At 43.6% G+C, this 21,139-nt stretch overlaps 1 long non-coding RNA gene across 1 annotated transcript in view; it reads right to left on the bottom strand.

Annotated features, from left to right (window-relative positions):
• The window catches only part of LOC309845915, a 50,550-nt gene extending 32,526 nt beyond the window's left edge, over positions 1 to 18,024 (bottom strand). The window contains exon 1 of the long non-coding RNA XR_014301591.1: positions 17,840 to 18,024. This is a non-coding gene — a long non-coding RNA (uncharacterized lncRNA). The remainder of the gene's footprint in view (positions 1 to 17,839) is intronic.
• Between the last annotated feature and the right edge of the window lie 3,115 nt (positions 18,025 to 21,139).

Here is a 21,139-nt window from a genome sequence, read left to right as displayed (position 1 = left end):
ACCAGAAATGACATCAGTATTTAAAACTACATGGTCTAGGAAGCAAAAGAGTTAATGGCATACTGTGGATTATTCTACAGTCAGTAAGACCTACTCTTTATGACGCTTAATTTCCTCATCTAGTGAAGGACATACCACAGAGTCAGTGAGAGAATCTGAATAGTCATGAATACAAGGCAGCTTTGGAAATAGTAAAGTAATGCACATGTTAATTATTACTATTTGTTAGGGCCTGCAGAAAGTCAATTATGAAAATAATTTTAATGCATCTTTACTGAACATTTACTATGTGCCAGATATTGTACACATATTGTCTCATGAAATTCCTAATCCAAATAGCTGCCAAGTTTAGAAAATAAAAGTACACAATGCCAATTAAATTAGAATTTCAGATAAATATTGAATCATTTTTAGTATAAACATGTCTGAAATGCAATTATTCAGTATTTATCTGAACTATATGGAACATACTTATGCTAAAATTATTCATTATTTATCTGAAACATTTGAAACATACTTATACTAAAAGTTTATGTTGTCTACCTGAAATTAAAATTTCCCTGGGCATCTTGTATTTTATCTAGCAACCCCACATCAATCGTATGTAATAAATATAATAATTATATATGTGAAAGAGAATCGGAAACAAAAACAGAGATTCAATTTTAGTTGGTGCAATGACAGATCACCTGTCACGCCTAGCATGGACCAGAAAGAGGACGAAGCGTTAAATCAAGAGGCAGGATGAGAAAGCCAGAAATTATTTCCTAGTTTTCACTGCTGTGTTCTCGTTATTTAAAATGTTGTAATTTCTCAGAATACATTAAGCCCCAATTCAAATACTAAACATAAAAACACGTTGCAAAGCCAAATCTAAACGACTTTGGAATTATCAGGCATTTTGGAAGATTGACAACATCCGTCCCTTCTTTTAGTGCAAATTATCTAGAGATGGGAGAATAAACATGTAAATGCTTGTAAGCTGTTCTGAGTTGATGAGATTTCAGGTTCTGGGAGCTAAACCTCGGGTTGCTTCATTTCTACTGGATGGTGGCAGCTGACTTATTTTCTTCTGTTTCAGTGGACCTTGAAATTATCATAACTGATTCACATCAGTGTGTGCCATCCCTACCCGTTTGCAATCAGCACCTCTCCGGGAATGAACTGTGTTAATTCACAGTGGCCTTGGTGATGAGAGAGGCATTTTCAAGGATCTTTTTGCATTTGGAGAAAAGATGTCACCTTACTTTTGCAGAAGGTAGGCATGAAAAAAGGGACAATATTCAATATGTGTCACAGTACATTGCAAAGGGTGAAAGCAAGTGTGTGTGTGTATGTCTTGTATCACTAATACCAATTTTTTAAAAAAGAGAGAGAGAGATGTGGCTTGAGAGGCTATACAGTAAAAGGATCCCAAGAGGCCTGGGTTCCAATCTCAGCCCTAGAACTAACTAGTTGTGTGACCCTGAACATGTCCCTGACTCTTTCTGAGCCCCACTCCCACCATCCATAGCCTGACGTCAATATATGCAAATACAGGAGTATTTGGGGGCAAGGTTACAAATCTAGAAAGCATTCTGGCTGTATGCTACTAACAGAAAAAAGAGTATAACTAGTTCAAAGCAAAATGATTACAGCAGTAAGGACTTCAAATCACTACTGCCCATCTCTGAAGTCTGGTAAGACAGTATTCAGATAACAGTATTTTCAAAAGCAGCAAAGGAGATGAGAATAAAAATGTCCGAGCCGAAGGCAAATGCCTCTATCAGTGCATCTTTTTTTTTAAAGATTTTATTTATTTATTTGACAGAGAGAGAGAGAGCAAGGGCACGAGGAGGACGGTGGGGCGACAGAGGGAGGAGGGGGACAAGCAGATCCCTGCTGACCAGGGAGCCAAGCGCAGGGCTCCATCCCCGCACCCCGATCATGACCTGAGCTGAAGGCAGACACTTAACTCACTGAGCCACCCAGGTGCTCCCAGTGCATCGCTCCTTAATGCGACACAATCATCCAGGGAACTGGTTAAACCTGAGATTTCTGGGCCACCCACCAGAGACTACAAATCCGTAGTCTCTGGAGCTGGCCAGAAAGTCTGCATATTTAGTAATCCCTCGGTGATTCAGAACCAGGTGGTCTATTTAAAGCACTGTGAGAAACATTGTCATTATCAATCAAATACAAATATATAGTTAAGATTTTTTAAAGGAAATGAAGTAAAATGAAACCAGTAGAAAGCATAAAGTAGACTTGATTCAATATAAAGTTCTGAGTCAGGAAACGTAAGACCTTCCCAAGAGTAGGGCAGTCAAAAGGGACTCACAGCAATGTCTGATCTCTCAAAATATCTCTCAGCTTGATCGACAAGAGCCAGTTGGTGAAGATGATGGAAGAAAATAGACAAACCCAAGAATGAAAGAGCCCATACAACCTGGAAGAAAAACAAGGAAAGAGAGAAACTGCCATAGGATTTGGAATGGAAGCACTGCAGTGTCCTATAAAATATGGGAGAGATTCAGAACAGTCACTGGTCAGAGAAGAAAACCAACATCACAAAGGAGCTTAACAGTAAACAGGTCAGTGTCCTTATAATAAAAAGGTATACAATGTGCCTAAAAAGTTTGTAGGTAGGAAATAAATAAAAATATGTCCAACATGAAATTTTTTTCATCTTATGAGAACTTTAGGAGATGAGAAAGTACTTTGGAAAACATAAAGAACAAATGATATGATTATTAGCTACCGTATTTTTGTGACTATCAAATTCATTAACTTCCGGCCAGGCTTGGAAACTAGTTCAGGAGGGCAGTATGGCTCTATTTTTGGACCCCCAGTGCCTACCACAGTGTCTAGCCTATAATAGGTGCTAACCAGATGGATGAATGGGTAGACGGACAGACGGATGGGTGAGTGGGCGGATCCGGTTAACACCAGAAACGCCAAGGCAAGAGTTGCAAGTTCATATAGAATTCACCCAAGTCACGAGCTTCCTTCTCCGTTTGGACTGAGCTGCCGTGGGACTGTCACAAGGCTGGGGTATATTCTCGCACTAGTACCTGCTGGCAGTCGTGCGTGAACCTCTGACTAAGGCAAGTTTAGCTGTCTTCTGGATTCATCTAACCTGGTGTGGCCGCTCCCTAACTGTGGCCTCCCAGCTCGCCCCCACCCTCTTCCGTCGATTCTGTATCGCCAGGATTGGTACCGACAAACTACATCCCCCAGATTCCCCCGATGGTGAGTTTTCTGTTCAATTCCGGCAAGGGAAAGAAAACTATTTCTTCCTCATAATCTTTTTCTTCTGCTCCCATTTCTGGAAAGAGCAGCAGACTGTCAGGGATCAAAGCTTCTGCTGTAGCTGCCCTTTTCTGATGGTCCCTGAACTGCTCAGAGACCATTCTCCACAGTCCTAGCAATGGTTAGAAGGAACCCCTAGAAACCTGCTCTTGGGTTTTATAACAACCCCTGATTCCTTTTATTCCCCCTTTCCCTAGAATTGATAGCTGCTTCCTACAGAAACACACTTCTCTCTAGATATTATTCTTTCTCCTTTTTGCTTCTCGAGTTCCTTCCTTTTTCTCTTTAGCTCTCTTCCATCCCTTCAAACACCCATAAGACCAAGGTTTGTTTTAAATCCCCTCTTTTTGAAACTTTCATTTGAAACAGAACTGGTTTCTGTTTTTCTGACCATACTCTGACACACTTGGTAAAATCAGAAAAAGTAAGATCACTGTAGGTATTGAAAGCACAGGTTAGAGAACATTTCATTTGTTCCCTAAGAATCCAGAATGCACACTGAAATTCAATTGTAGAATTAGAGTATTAAGCAGCATATGTAGGGGACAAAACACCTTCCCTCTCTCCTGGAAGATCTCCTCGCTTTTATTACCTTATTGTTGTTATCTTTTAACCTCTTTGCTCTTCTTCCTCATAATCTTTTTCTTCTGCTCCCATTTCTGGAAAGAGCAGCAGACTGCCAGAGATCAAAGCTTCTGCTGTAGCTGCCCTTTTCTGATGGGCAGAATTATCCCTTCAATTATCCCTGCAATTACCCCTTCCTCATGGAGGTCTCGCTGACGCCCTCACCTAACCTTAATCTCCCTTGGTCTGAATTGTTCCGGTCCTTTGGTTCTCTCATTTCTCAAGTATTTCTCTAGGTATGTTAGCAGTAGTCCTGCCCTGATTCACTCCCCACACCCAAGTAATAATCGGAATTCTCAGAAAAAAACTATGTACAGATGCCAGGACACCACTCCCACTCCTAACCTCCTGAATCAGAATTTCTGGAGAGCGGGGCAGTGGAAGTAAGAAGATAGATAGATAGATATGATGAGGGAGCAGGAGGCTGGCTGAGGACAAAGCAAAAGCTGGTGCCTTGCACCCCCTCTTCACCCGCTCCCCTCCATATGTGTGGCATTCCTCAGGCACCCATGACTGCCATAAAACGATAAATAGTTAACTTGCAAGGATCACAATCCTGCAGAACAGGAATCTCCCTTGCCCTACAAGATGTCCTAGAGACCTGAACAGGGAGGTTACCTTATCAATAGCACAAATTTCCAGAGGCGAATAACTCTTGGTTCCTGAAGCCCTAATGTCCCCCTCCCACCATAAACTGGAGGAGACTGGGGTAGAAGGGAATGTAAATGATAGCCAGATCATAATGCCCCACCAAGAATCCCCATTATCTTGATGTTAGTGCTTGACCTAAAGACGACATTAATCAAGCCATAATGGCAAAGACTCCCCTCCGGCACCTTGTAGACCCTCCCTAGCATGTGAGAACTCTGTCGAAATCCCCCATTCCTTCACCACCTCCCCCCAACCGTGGGGTATATAACATGCCCACCTTCACAACCCGGGGCAGCAGCTCTTCCTGCCCACGGGTTCTGTCCCCGTGCTTTAATAAACCACCATTTTGCACCAATGACGTCTTAAGAATTCTTTCTTTAGTCGTCGGCTCCGAACCTCCTCACCCCACCGAACCTGACTTAAGGTTCTGGGACTTCATCATTTTTGGCGAGCCAGCCAGGAGATTTGTGAGTCTTTACATTTGGACTCTGAGCTTCGGTGCAAATTGGTGAGTACTTTCTCTCCTTTTCCTGTACTCTCATTCCAGGGCCTTTTCAAGGAGTATGGTCTTATTGGAACACTTGCATGTCAATTGCTCAGGCTGTAATCCTCTAGCCCGTGGCTACTCCACGGGGAGGAGAGCGACTGCCTTTTGGCTGTAAGCTAGTACCCTGGCCGGAATGGCAATAAGACCCAGAAACTTGATGGCCTCACTCTATTCCTGTTCTTATAGAAAGTTGTCTCTCTTGGGCACGGGACAGCCACCTAAGTCACCAGGACGGCTGCCAATCTTAAGACTCCCGTGTGAGGTTTCCTCCTGATTGATCTAATGTGATCCCCTCCACATGCCCGGTCTAGCCACTTCTGGCCGCGAGACCTCCACTGGGAGCCGGCCGAAACCAGTACCCGATTCAATTAAAACGCAACCGGGGACCGTTTCCTAGGGAAGTTGGCTGTAAGGACCACATGTGTTGGAATGTCGCATAGACCATGATGGATTTCAATCTTTACTGTTTCTCATCAGTGTCTTCTGCAAACCGCCTAAAGCTATGAAATTGGGTAATTTCCCCTTGCCAAACTTCTCTAGCGTTTTTGCGGGTTAATATGGCAAAACAGTATGCAGTCTTCAGGATAGACAATGGCTTGGCATGGCACAATTTCCTAGTCCATTCACCAGGCACCCATCTGTAGCCTAGGATGCGATGGGGAAGTGGAGGGACGCCGGCACCCCTCCAGGGCCTTTTAAGGCATGACGGTGATCAATAGCGATATCTTGAGGGATGCCTCTGGTCGCTTTTGACACACAGGAACCTCTGACATATCCTGCGTGGGACGCTACCCAGGAATCAGGGGGAATTTATGGTAATGGACCTTCTTTACTTTTCTGGAAGCATGGCCTCAGTAGGCTTCCTCAGTTCCCAAGGACTCTACCTTGGGGTGCCTTTTAACCCACTGGAAATAATTTGGATTGCAAAACTTAGGAGCTCCTGTAACAATGCATGGCCTCAGTGGGATCTATCAGTTAGATCTCTGCAGGAAACAGGGCAAATGGACCTAGGACACCTTCACTGCTCATACCTAGGCCTTTATTGCTCTGCACCAGGACCCCAGACTAAGGGGCTTTTGCGGAATGTGTTTGCCCAAATGAGTCAGCTAGTAAACTTTCTCCTGACATATTGGATGGTAATTACATAAATAAGCCTTCTTCTAGTAAACCCAGGTTGCTGGGCCATCCCTAGCAAAGGGGACTCTGGCTTTATTTCTCTCTGTTACTCCTAATAGATGTGGGGGCTTCTCCCTCACTCACTTCCCGTGTTAATGGCTATAACTGGAGCCAACTGGGGTTGGTCTAACTCGAAACAGAGACCATAAGGAATATTCCCAAGCAGCTGCCGAAACTCTCTTTGTTTCGGGGAAGTTTCCCTGTGTTCTCTGGCCTGACTTGGACTGCCTAACCCCTCCCCCCCTTGCTGGTGGGAAAGCATGATGGCGTCTGCTCCTCTGTTGGGGCTTATGAGCTCTGAAACCGGGAATCCCTTCTCTGCCTCGTGGCAGCACTTTGTTTCCTCTGTTTTCCCCTTCTGTTTCTGCACCAAGGTGCTTGCAGCCTGCATAACTAGCCTCTAGATCATGCACCACGGCTCCTTCTCTCTTCACTGTCAAGGAGCAAGAAGAACACCCCCACTCCAGATCTTCCCACTTGTGTCTCAGGTAAACATTCAAAGCGGAGTGGGCCCAGGTGGAACGTAAATCGCTATTGAAACTAAGTTAAGTTTGTTGGTTTAATTAAGACCTGTCTTTTAAGTTTACAGCAGTAAATGTGAAGCTTTTATTCTATCAAAGTTTACTGAAGGTCAAATAAGCTCATGTTATTTATTAAAATTTGTTAGCAAAGAAATGACTAAACTGATGGTTAATTGTCTGTCTCAAATTTCTAATGGGTAATTGCTGAAGTAGCTTTCAAAGTCTTTGGTAACCTGAAAGTTTTAAAGTTTTGCTTGAATGACAAATGGAATTAAATTGTGGACATCTAGGTCTTAACCAAACAGGATAAAATGCTAAGTCGTTAATTTCTGGATGTAGGTTTGTGCTTTTGACTTCTTACTGCAAAGAAACTAAGAGTATTTAAATCTGTTGGTAAACTTGTTTGCCACTTAACTGATTCATAAATTGCCACCTGAAGAATTCTGTTGTAGCAGTTCACAATTGGTTAATAACTAAAGGTGTTTCTAAGAATACGAAGTTCTGCTTAGTGTAACTAAGACTGATGGAAATAAAGGGAAACTCTGTATGTAGGAAAGTAGGAGATATGTAAGAAAGATTTAAGGAATGGGAATACATTTTGTTGAAGGTAAAGGAAGGTAATTTTGTCCTAAATGAGATGGTTGTTTGGAAGGAAATGGCTTGGGACAAAACCTGAATGCAAAGGAAAGTTGTAGAAGGTTTGTGAAGGGAAATCTTCAGAAAAGGAATTTTAGCTATGGTCAAGAATGGATTAAGATTGAAATGAATGGGTTTTAAGGATACATTGGTACAAGACTGAAATTGTCTCTGTTCAAAAGGACAATGTTTTCTTAGATCAATTGATCTGCTGTTAAGAAAATGTAAATGGTTTTCTCTTTGCCTGCCCAGAAAAACGAGTTTCTATGTTCAGTTTTATCAGGTGTTTAACATCCCTAATTATATTTAGGCATGTGCTTTAAAACTTTCTAAGATTTTAGCAAATGTTGACAAGATTTAAATCGTAAATCTCTTTAACTCAGGCTTTTCCTTGGTATGTGAAGTTGCTCATGAAGTACTACTGAACCAGTGATAAACCTTGGGTTACATTTGGGAAAATGCTATAACTATTCTAGAGATTCTACGCACTTCCTAAAGTTTTAACGTTTTGAGAGATCACCGCTTGATACTGTAATTATGGAAATGTTATGTATCACAGAAATAATCTGATTTCCTTGCAGCTAAATTGTAAACTCCCGTGTCTCTTTAGCTCTAACCATATCCATTCTGAGTTTTTGTCATTTATAATTGTTTTGATTCTCTGGTAAAATGAGTTTTATCTTCAAGGAGATTCCTATAAAGGACTTTCAGGACAAATACAGATATTTGATATGCTTGAAAATCCTAAAACTGAAATGGATAAGAATTTCCAAAACTGACTAAAGGTGCATTCACCAGAATTAGTAACATGGGACTAAATGAACTAAAAGATTATAGTGTTGTGTCTCTTAATGTTTTGTCTTACTTTAAACATTGCTCGTTCTCTCTAATGTTTGCTCTTCCAGACTAGGGATACTTTTTCTTAAGTTATCTGTAAATTATAGAGATGTAAAAGTGCTCATTTGTAAAAGTGCTCAAAGCATTCAAATTTTCTCTCTATCTGAACCCTCTGAAACCAAAAGGTCTTAGTAAGTATTCTTTCTTCCACGGCAATCAGTCATTTGCATAAGTTCAATAAGAATCTGTTCTCCTTGTAACAGGAAGGAATTGGAAACTGGTTATTTTACCAAGGCTTTGACTGGGATGTCATATTTGAAAAGACTCAGATATGACCAGACAGCTTTAAGGAACTAAGGTTGACTTTATGAAACCTGGAGCCATAAAGCCCCTTGGGACTGTTGGCCTGATACCTTGCTTACAGAGTTCCCAGCAGCCCCACCAGGTGAGTAAAGAATGTCACTCCTTGGTAGGTGCAGTCTCGGGAAGAGGAATTCGCCCAAAGGCATTGCAGGCATGCCTCATGGCAAGTACAGGGCTTGGCTTCTGGCCCGGAGAGGCTACTAAAAGTTCAACCTAGAGATTCCTTATACAAAGTTCCAGCAAAGCAGATTCTAAGAGATCTATTGATCACAGTCACTGTTCTTACTGAGCTTATGTAAATAATTAGGCCAAGTTTGTTAAAACTGGACTTGTTTCCCCAAGTGAATTAGTCCTGATTTGGCTATCTCTGGAAATGAGGGTTATTTTAGAGAGAAAAATTATGTTTTAATAACACACCTTTATGGATGTTAAATTCTAGATTTGATTGTCTTTAAATGTTTACCTAAGCTAAACAATTTGAGGTAAACTTCAGAGAAGTTGTACAATAGCTTCTTTAGTCGATCTTATTATTTTGTGGGGATATTAGCAGACCCCACTGCACATGATTAAACAACTGGAAAATGGGATTGATTCCCTGCAATTGTATAACTTAACTAACACCTTATGTGTGGCTGGGATAATGAAATTGCCTAAAAGCCAACCTATCACACTCCATAGGATTAACTATGGACTTGTGGAGATAATGGATAACCCCACTTTCTTTATGAGTGGATTGAATGATGCATGGGGAACTCCCCTTACCTCTTGACAAGTTTTCTCACTTGCCAGTGATCCTCTGTAATCAGGATATTATTAAGGCTGGACCACTCAAAGGTCTTCTTATTGGTTTCACCCCTTTGTCATATTTATCCTAGAGGCCACCTCTGTTGAGGTGCAATTGCAAATAGATGCTTTAGCTAAGCATGGAACAGCCCTCCTATAAAAGAGCCTCAAAGCTCACTATGGGACAGTCCTTGACTATAATGATGTCACATGAGGTCCAGATTTGTCTTAGAAGCCAAAGGCCACCAATGGATGATGGAGGCCAACTTATTAAATACTGGGCTACATTAACAGATATGCCAGAAATAAAACTTGTCAAACTTTAAACCTAGTTACCTGTATGCCTGAACCTGAACACTGTACTTCTTTCTCTATAGAGCAAAAAAGGTTACTTATCTTGCTTACTCTATCTGGCCAGATTTAAGATGCCCCTGTTAAAAATATGAATGACAGTTGGTTTTCTGATGACAGTAGTTTTCATAGAAAAAATAAGAAAAGCTAGGTGTGCCATAGTGCTCACTAGCACTTTGCAATTGCCAAAGTCTAAGAATTAACATTTATACTGACTCCAAATATGCTTTCCTGGTACTACATGCCCATGGAGCTATTTGGAAGGAAAGGGGATTGCTATCAAGCCATAACTTCCCAATCAAATATGAGCCTAAGTTATAAAACCCTCCTTATCGCTATACTAAAGATGGCATATATCAGATCCGGGATACATATTTGTGATTCACACCCACGATTGGACAGCTCAGTTAAAAGGCAGTTTTATGCTGGGAACAAAGAAATCATACGAGTGACACTTGGGCAAAGAACGCACGATATCTGGGGTGGCTACCACTAGAAATGTGTTCCCAAGTAATAGTACTCCAGGCTACTGACTGGTTTGCTACTGACTGGGTAAGGCGACCTGGCATTAGATGGCCAGCTCCAAATGGAACCCACTGGATATGTGGAACCAACCTGTGGCCCTGGCTTCCTCCAGGATGGATAGGTCGCTGTACTTTAGGATTTGCCTGGGTTCATGGGCGCATTACTAAAACCATTACAACTCCAGCTAATCTCCCCAACTTAAAACAAAGATGGACACGATCTGTTTTTAAATGGTATGATCACTTAGCATCCATCTTTGTTCCATCTGCGGGACTAGAGGATGTCATGTGGCATGTAGAAGCCCTTAATAAATATACTACAAAGGCACTCAATGATTCACTGAACAGCATCTCCCTACTTAATACTGAAGTGTCACAAATGCGCCAGGCAGTCCTACAGAATAGGATGGCCTTAGATGTCCTGACGGCAGCACAGGGTGGCACATGTGCAATTATCAAGACAGAATGTTGTGTGTACATCCCAGACTATCGCAAAAATGTCACAGGAATAATAAAGGATATAAACACCCAGATTAAGGCCCTACAAGATCTCTCTCTCTCTCTCCTAATTTGAAGGAGGACTATGGCTGAATCTCCTTTTCGGGCTTCTTATTCTTATCGCCTTATTAATCCTAATATGTTGCTTTGTTCCATGTTTTTCCACTTGGTGCCGAGACTCCATTGCTACAATGACTACACCACGACAGACGATCCTTGTCGCGCGCGAAGACGCCTCTTCACTGTCAGCGCTGGATTCAGCTGCCTCCACCTTTCGTAACTCCCTTATACGTTCCTACCCTGACCAATATTGACCCGAGCAGGTAGGGACAGCTCTACGCCCCTATTCAGCACGAAGAAGTTACAGAAGATGAGACCTTCCACCTTCAACCACCTTAAAGATTTAAGGGTCAAAATTGTTCAGGGGGGAATGATGAGGGAGCAGGAGGCTGGCTGAGGACAAAGCAAAAGCTGGTGCCTTGCACCCCCTCTTCACCCGCTCCCCTCCATATGTGTGGCATTCCTCAGGCACCCATGACTGCCATAAAACGATAAATAGTTAACTTGCAAGGATCACAATCCTGCAGAACAGGAATCTCCCTTGCCCTACAAGATGTCCTAGAGACCTGAACAGGGAGGTTACCTTATCAATAGCACAAATTTCCAGAGGCGAATAACTCTTGGTTCCTGAAGCCCTAATGTCCCCCTCCCACCATAAACTGGAGGAGACTGGGGTAGAAGGGAATGTAAATGATAGCCAGATCATAATGCCCCACCAAGAATCCCCATTATCTTGATGTTAGTGCTTGACCTAAAGACGACATTAATCAAGCCATAATGGCAAAGACTCCCCTCCGGCACCTTGTAGACCCTCCCTAGCATGTGAGAACTCTGTCGAAATCCCCCATTCCTTCACCACCTCCCCCCAACCGTGGGGTATATAACATGCCCACCTTCACAACCCGGGGCAGCAGCTCTTCCTGCCCACGGGTTCTGTCCCCGTGCTTTAATAAACCACCATTTTGCACCAATGACGTCTTAAGAATTCTTTCTTTAGTCGTCGGCTCCGAACCTCCTCACCCCACCGAACCTGACTTAAGGTTCTGGGACTTCATCAGATAGATAGATAGATAGTTTTTTCTATTCCTCAGATAATACACCCCGCGAAATCAGGGCCCTTCCATTTCTTATGCTGTGTTTACTGTGCCTGACGCAGGTTAAGCACGTGTAATAAAAGTGTGTCCGTTTTTCTAATGAGTAGATTGAGTGAAGATTCCCAGGAAGACCAGGTGGTGTCACTACCGCCTAATTAATATTTCTGCCCAGTGAAAAGCACCACACGTAGGAAAACCTGACCTTCCCTGGACTCACGGATTCTGTACTTTCCATGTTTTCTTTCTTAAGAGGAAACTGAATAAACCTCACCAAGAAAATAAACAGCGAAACTTAGATACAGACAACTTGGGTCCTCTGAAAAGAAGTGGCGGCTGAGTTCTGAGAAAGCCTCTCCTTGCCCTCAGATCTCATTGCATTAAATTCCTGGCATTAGCATTCTGAAGAGCAAGCTTAAGAAAAAAATGCTTAGGGGCGCCTGGGTGGCTCAGTGGGTTAAGCCTTTACTTTGGGCTCAGGTCATGATCTCAGGGTCCTGGGATGGAGCCCCACATCATCGCATCATCATCAGGATCTCTGCTCAGCAGGGAGCCTGCTTCCCCTGCCCTCTCTGCCTGCCTCTCTGCCTACTTGTGATCTCTCTCTGTCAAATAAATAAATAAAATCTTAAAAAAAGAGAGAGAGAAAAATGAAAAAAATGCTTAATAAGCATGCAAGAAACACTCAACACCAAATAGACTGCATTTTTATTCACCTCTTGCAACTCCATTAGTTTCAATGACATTTGGAGATATTATTTGAAAATTTAATTTTCCTTTTATGTCTTCTATTTTCACGTTATTGACTTATATTACCCCTCATTCCTAGGTGTGCAAACCAACCTAGGTTTACCATGAGCCATTTATTATGTGACTTCTAAGGCAATACAGAACCCTCACCTATGACAGAAGCTGTTTAGTAATTACTTCTAATTACTAACGGGCTTAGAATAGCATGTTTTCCAAAAGCAGTTTCCATAAAGCTCAGACCTGACTATATTTTAACATTTCTGAATTCTAATACTCTGGTTGTATTAGAAATCCATTAAGATGGTTGAAAGGAAACGAACTCTTAGATTTATGGATCCAAAAGGGGCTCTGAAGCGTCCCCTAGAACCCTTCTTAGGTTACACCCTGATCCTCCTCATTTGAAAATCTACCTCCAGAAAAACAAATTTCCTGGATAATCAGCCCTTTCTTCATAGGCTTAAATTTCAATAAAAAGGGAGGTACTGAACGGTAGACAGATCTCCAGTAGTAGAAATGCCCCCCCTTTATGTGTCAGGAAAGGGTTAAGTATAGCAGGGAAAGACAGGAGGCCGCCAGCTCCCCTGACGAGGCCCATGCAGGGGGCTGCCCGACCAGGCTCACAGAAATCCCAAGTGTGTAGAAATGCTGAGGTGTACAAAACCAGACAAGGGAACACACCAGACCACCTATCCCTGGATGTTAGGGAGTATATTTTTTTGGCAGCTATGCTGTAATCACAGAGGATGAACAGACCTCAAAGAAGTAAGCCATTAGGGATGTTATCAATAGTCCTTGGTCAAACCAAGATGACATCGGAATCTCAAGGCCACAAGTTTCCTGGTCAGTTCTCAATGAAAGACCGCCAGTAAAAGTCCACAATGGCAACCCATTCCGGACCCCCTCACTCTAGAGAGCTTCCTCTTTTCTTTCTGTTCTCCCCTTCACTTAATAAACGTTCACTTCACTTCACCCTTTTTAGTCCATGAGATTCATCTTCGACTCCATGAGACAAGAACCCTGCAATTCTGTAACACTTACTCTTCATTAGCTGGGTGGTCCTTGAATCCCTAATTACCTAGATCGCTAATCACCGCTAGATTCCCCCTCCTTCAAGAAAAAATATCTTATAAACTGCCCCCACTTTCCCAGTGAACAAGAAGCTTCTATTAACAATTTACAATAATCTACTGGAGGAGTGTTCCTGTCCTTGGTTGCCAATCAATCATTTCACCTCAGGGTGAAAAACTGCACCCCTTTGGGGTAACCAGCTTTTGCCTAGCACTCTGTTCAGAAACTGTGTCAGTGACGTTTAAAAGTTTTCCTCCCACTTTGTGGACCCCATACATGTGGTGAACCCAGGTTGCTGGACCTCGATGACTTGGGTTTCAGTAACTGAGAAGCAATAGCAATACTGCCAGTAAACAAAAATGAAGGAGCTTTTGAGATAATACTCTTCATTTAGCCGGGACTCAGAATCACTGGAGAAGAACTTTCTAGAGACTCCATATGATGATAAAAGTTCATTTTCTAAATTGTCATTATCCGTGCTGTGTTCTTTAACAAGGACTATTGCCCAAGGTCAAGTGTTTGCCAAAAGCATTGTACTGCATTCCTCTTCCCCACCAACCTCTTTGTTTCCTGCTTTTCTTCTTCCTTCTTTCCCTACTCCTTCCTTCCTCCTCCCTTGTTTTCCGGATCTTACAAACTTCTTTCCTAGTCTTTATAAACTTCCCTTGGAGAAGTTTACACCACCAGCTGGCTAATATCTACAACCTTGTGTGTCCTCCTCCTACGACCATCCCCCCTCACTCACACCCACTCAACCTCTACCCACCAGCACAACCCTGGTGTCCAAAACATATCATATAATACTTTCCATTCCTTCACATCCAGACTGGGAAACTGAGCCTCGGTGGAAATGCTGTTGCACGACACTGGGTTATAACTGTCATCATCACAATTTCAAGTCAACTGTCAACATTCAGCGACTCGAATTTCATGATATCACTCTGCAGAGAGTCAGAAACCAAGGGGAGATACCTCAGCCTTTTAGGAAACACGTGAGGAATTGACTCTTTCCTTACATGTTTTATTATGATTGATTATGATTATTATAATAATACATATCCACAGAGGAAAGTTTAGAGAAGAAAAAAGAGAGAATAAAAATAAAACCTAAATTGTATTATCCATTATATATACATATATATTTGATAATTTGATTAGCAGTGTTTATCATCCCATTAAATAACAAAAATTACATATATAAATATATATATCATAATGAACAATTTATGTGCAGCCATGAATATATTTTAAAGAAATTCTTAGAAATAGAATTAACTGATCAAACTTTTAAGCTAACAATAGTAATCACAATACCATTAATGTTACTGACAAGTGCCCCTGCAGTAGAATGCATGCCAGGTACTATCTAGTACTTTATAGTCACAGCGATCTTAGGAGGTAAATACGGTAGCACCCTTAATGCAAAAATTAAGAAACGGGGGCTTGGGACTTACCTTGGTTCTCTCTGAGAGTGTGCCAGAAAATAACAGATTGGGGATTCAAACTTCCATAAGCAATGCTCTTTCCATTACACACCGAAAGGGGGGCTCCCTCACTGTACCACCGTGAAAAAACAACTAGGGTTTTCACTAAAACAATGAAAGCTCAGTGAATCAAAGAATACCATATTGAGAGGAGCCACAAAAGTTCTTAAACTCAATCCTCATCTGATACTGGCATCATCCCTTCAACATTTCCTAGAAGGATCATTGAATAAACTCCCTCTCTTCCTAGACATTTTTACCTTTTGACTACTCTAACAATTAAAAAATAATAATTTTTTATTCTGAACTGAGAATTGTATCCTTTAAGACACCCACCACCCATTAATTAGATGCTACAATTAAACACCAAGGCCACAAAGTCATTATCTCTCCTCCTTATCATTTGATAGCCCCTGCTGTGTGTCATCTACTCCTCAGGACCTACTGAGGTCTTTTTCAAGCCCAGAGTTCCTTTAACTATTCTTCCACTGAATGTCCTCACCACTGGGGAGACTTCTGCTGGCCAGACTCCAAGCTGTGTATCTTTCAACAAAGCTGGGCACCAGCTGTGACACCAGACAGGCCATGCCTAGAGACTAAAGAACATAATCCAGAGCAAGGCTTAGTCCAGACCTACCCTAACAGTGCCCAAATCAAGTTCTGGCAAGATCCTGAAAGGATACAGAGTTTAGAAATTGAGTCCTATGAGATGAAAAAGCAGAACATAAAGAACAGAGCCAGTGAAATAGCTGTGTAATGAGACAGATTGTAGCTACACCTTTGGTGAACATAGCATAACATAAACTTGTCAATTCACTGAGTGGTACACCTGAAACTAATATGACACTATGTGTCAACTATACTAAAAAAAATTTTTTTTAAGTTGAGTCCTGCCCCTGAAGCCAGGAAACTACTAGAAGACATAGGTCTTGGCAACATTTTTTTTAAATCTTACTCCAAAAGCAAAGACAATAAAAGCAAAAATAAACAAGTGAGACAAGATCAAGCTAAAAACCTTCCACATAGTAAAGAAAACCATCAACAAAATGAAAAGGCAACCTGCTGAATGGGAGAAAACATTCACAAATCATACATCTGATAAGCAGCTAATATCCAAACTACACCAAAAAAACATACAACTTTATAGCAAAAACAAAACAAAACAAAACAAAAACCAATTAAAAATGGGCAAAGTATCGAAACAGACATTTTTCCAAAGAAGACATACAAATGGCAAACAGACACATGAAAAGATGCTCAGTATCCCTAATCGTCAGAAAAATGCAAATCAAGACTATCATGAGGTATCGCCTTACACGTGTCAGAACAGCTAGTATCAAAGACAAGAAATAACAAGTACTGGAGAGGATGTGGATAAAAGGGAGCCCCGTGCACTGCTGGTGGAGTGTAAGTTGGTACAACCAGCACAGAAAACAGTATGCAGGCTCCTCAAAAAATTAAAAATAGAACTACCATGTGACCCAGCAATTCTACTTCTGGGCACTTATCCCAAGAAAACAAAAAAAACAAATTACAAAAGATCTATCTGCACCCCACGTTCACTGCAGCATTACTGACTATAGCCGAGGTGCAGAAGCAACCTACGTGTCTACTGATGAAGGAACAAATCAAGAAACTGTTGTATAGACACATATACACAATGGACTATTGTTCAGCCATGAAAAAGAATGGACTCTTGCTACTTACACAACATGGATGGATCTTAAGGGCTTTATGCTAAGTGAAATAAGTCAGAAAAAGACAAATACTATATGATCTCACTTATATATGGAATTAAGAAAAAAAAAAAAAACCAAGCTCATAGATACAGAGGACAGAATGGTGATTATCAGAGGGGTGCGGTAAGGGGTAGGTGAAATGGGTGATGTGGGGTCAGAAGGTCCTGTTATCAAATTTTCCAGTTATGAAATAAATAAGTCATGGGCATGTAATGTACAGCATGGTGACTACAGTTAATAAGACTGTATTATAAATAATAGTAATCACGTATTCTATACTTGAAAGTTGTTAAGAAAGTATATCTTAAAGGCACTCATCGCAAGACAAAAAACTTCTGATGTATGAATGGTGACTGATAATCATCAGACCTATTGTAATCATTTTGTAATGCTGTACACCTGAAACTCATGTAATGTTATGTGTCAATTACCTCTTAGTGAAAAAAGAAATTTAAAAAAAGAAATTGAGCCTTGCCCAGGTAAAGGCACCTGGGAAACATCCCAGCCTTCCAGCAAACTTAAGGCTTATGGACGACAAGGCATAAGGACAACAGATGAAAAACTCACTGGAAGGACTTAGCGGCAGATTGAAGATGGCAAAAGAATCAGCTGGAGATAAAAATCAATAAAACTTATCTTAGGATCAGAGAGGGGGGAAAAAAGATGAGCCAATGACTGCAAAATCTATTCTGCTAATAACTGCGCTATCCTGCCTCTCTTTGGGTTGCTCCGTGGTGCTCTCTCTTCCCTTTCAAGGAAGCCGTGAATTCACTGTCAAATACAAAGGCAGTGGGTGGCATGGCCCCTATTCCAGAATCCACAGGCTGTGGGGAAAGAGGACTTACCCTGTCTGGAGATCCCACAGCGCACAGAGCCAGCTGAGGGCTTTCCAAAGGCTGCTGAACGTCATATGAAAGGTGAGCCTTTAGAGTCTGTATTCCCAAAGGCTCTCTGGATCTTGAACTAATGAAAAAAAAATAATAATTTACAGTTCAAGACAAGGATCTGAATGAGAAATAACCAGCTGAGTATGTTCCTTGGTCCTGGACACTGACAGTATGCTGATTTCCACGCAGGACAATCACATCATGGGAAGCCACAAAACCACACCACAAAAAAGCCTGCACTTGAGAACCGTCTACAGACTTGCACTGACGCCCAAGTGCAACGGATACGCAGATGTCCAAGAGTGAATCCGGATGCCTGGGTGGCTCAGTGGGTTAATAAGCCTCTGCCTTCCGCTCAGGTCATGATCTCAGGGTCCTGGGATCGCCGCTCAGCGGAGAGCCTGCTTCCTCCTCTCTTTCTGCCTACTTGTGATCTCTCCATCTCTCTCTCTCTCTGTCAAATAAATAAGTTCAGAACGATTGAAATTTGTTGAGCATATACACGTCAGGCACTGCTCTAGGATCCTGCGAGGATAGACGTCCACAGCGCCAGCCATCAACAATCTGTCAGGGCTTACAAAGAGCCCACCTAGAACGTGCCTTTTCCGGGAACTTCGTGGCCTGGTGGGCATGGACCAGTCCTTGGTAAAAAAAAAAAAAAAAAAAAAAAAAAGGTACGTTTTTATGATCTCCTCCTTCAAGCGCCTTCAAACATGCCGGTGATGAAGTTCAGAGGCCAAGGACAGGCCGCTCTGGCGAAGCTGGCGGCGGGGCCGAAGCAGCTGCCCCAGCCCCGCAGCTCAGGCGGCGCGTCACGGAGGAGTCGCGGCCGGGGACGCCCGAACGACCCGGAGGAAGCCCCCCCTCTGCATCGCCACCAAGAAAGCCGACCGGGTCGTGTCGTGCGTCCAGAGGGTCAACAAGGCGTCGAAGGTGCAGCTCCTGTCCCAGTCGCACAACAAACAAGCAGCTGCCCGGAAGGCGCGGACCATCCCCCTCTGGGGGTCGAGGACATCAGGCCGGAGGCGTCCGCGCTCCGGGAGCCCCAGCCGCTGAGAGCGGGAGCCGGCGTTGGCCGAGGCCTGCAAGACCTGCCGCTGCGCCGCAACAGTCTCCCCGGCCTCAGCGGGCGCCCCCAGCCCCCGAGGGCTGCCCGCTGCGCGCACGCACAGGGCCGAGCGCTTGGGCGCGGGCGACGGACGCTGCACGCAGACGGCGTCCTCCGGCCCAGCACGCGGGGCTGCTCGACGGCCGCGCGCCGCTGGCGCCGCCCCCGCAGGTGCCGCCCCCGCAGGTGCCGCCCCCGCAGGTGCCGCCCCCGCAGGTGCCGCCCCCGCAGGTGCCGCCCGTCTGCCTCGTGGAGGCCCCGAGGCTCGGCCGGGGCTGGGCGGCCTGTGCTCTACGGCACACCGGACGGGGAGGGCAGGGCCAGGAGGCCGGCCCCTCCTCGTGGGTGATGGACGCCCGCCTGCCCGCCCGCGAGCCCTTTCGGCCTCACCGCCAGCCTGAGGTCCCAGAGGGCGGCCAGGCCTTCCCCCACTGCGAATTCGCTCGTGGACACCGGAGACCCCTGCCAGACCCAGCAGCCCGAGCGCATGATGGCAGGGACGTGCAGGTGCACAGGCCTCCCAGAAGGCCTCCCACGGCCGGAGCCCTGGGCGGGACACAGCGCTGCACCTGCAGCCTGACCGCACAGCAGCAAACCCACCGCGCCAGCTGAGACTGACCAGTCACAGGGACGCGCCCCTGACAGTTTTCTGGGGCGCACTCGTGCCATCGCTCAACATGAACGCTTGATGCCCCTTCCTTCAAGATTTCCAAGGCAGCAGAAATGCCCTCACCAGTGTGGGTCGGGGAAGGGATGCGACACCAAAGATTTTTTTTTTCTTTCATTTTTTCAGAGGGAAACTTCACTGTCAAATACATACATACATTGACAGGTTTATTAGGGTATAGGGCACCTAGTGGGTTTTTCCCCCCAGTAAGAGAGAAGGAACAAGCAGGTAGGTATTTCTCATTGAGAAGAAACTAGAAGACAGGAGATCTTGTGTCATGTGTCACCACCAGCACATCCAGCTGTGTTGGTGCCGCTGGAATAATCAATTTGATATGTGGTGACAAAACAATCTGTCTAGGGGAGTGAGACAGGTAAACAGGCAACACAGAGTGTGAGTGAAACAAATGACGCAGAATGTTCTAAGAAGGCACAGAGAAAGGAGTGATTAACTCAGTGTTGGGCCTCGTTCTGTGAGCGTTTCCTGGACACGTAACAGTGCTGCAATGGACCAAAACCTGGACAAATACATTTTCCAACAGAGAGGAAAAGAGACATTTCAAGCAGAGGAGACCACATACATATACAGATGTCTGAAAGATTATGGTGTGTCTGAAGAACAGTAAGACATTCCAGATCGTGGAGAATAAAATTTGAAGGACAAGAGCAGCAAATGTGGCTCAAGTATGCAATAACTCATACTATGTATGGAATCCAATAATTCACAATATGTATAGGGTTTGCTATTCATACTATGTGCAGGAAACAACATGAATAAGCTTTGTGGAGGCTCAAACCCCAGACAGTGTTCGTATATGTTATAGTATAGTAGAAGTAGTAGGGCATGGATAGGATTACAGATTACATTAGTCTTGAACTTCTAGTAGGGTTATGAGCTTATACCATGGGAATACTCAACCTTTCTGGCCTTAGCCTACAACCTTCTTGTGGGACAGGGTTTGGGGGAGGGTGTTAAGGGGCGTGGGGGAGTTGGGTGGGAAGACCCTCAGCCGGTGGTGGCTCTTCCCCACCCAGAAGCCCACCAAGCACCAGGATCAGGGCCATCAGAAAATAAAGCATGGCTACTTCTCCTTATACTAACTTTCCCACCTCTGAACTCCACTGGGAAACTTAATATTATTCTTTTTCTGAAAGATACATTTGTGACCCAAAGCAGTAGGGAGTTGGGGACAGAAACAAATTATACCTTAAAAAAAATAGTTAACATTTGTATATTTCAGAAGGAGAACAAATCAATGTTTGGGGCTTTTAGAAAGTATCTCCGTGAAGGCTCATTCCCTTCCTAACTCTTCCTCTGTCTCCTTATCTTCCTGTCTTCCCCTCTATTTAGGCCCCACTCCTCCCTACCTTCCCTCCCCCTTTCTATCACTCCCTACAATTCCTGCCAGGGTGTAGATAAAGCCCTGGTTCCAGCCATCTATCTCTTAAGTCTGGAATATTCTGCAACCTTAGGTTTCAGCTGG

This window comes from Mustela nivalis (genome assembly GCF_964662115.1).
Source record: "Mustela nivalis genome assembly, chromosome: 13".
NCBI lineage: Eukaryota > Metazoa > Chordata > Mammalia > Carnivora > Mustelidae > Mustela > Mustela nivalis.
The sequence above is the reverse complement of the archived record's forward strand: the minus strand, read 5'-3'. Positions and strand labels throughout refer to the sequence as shown.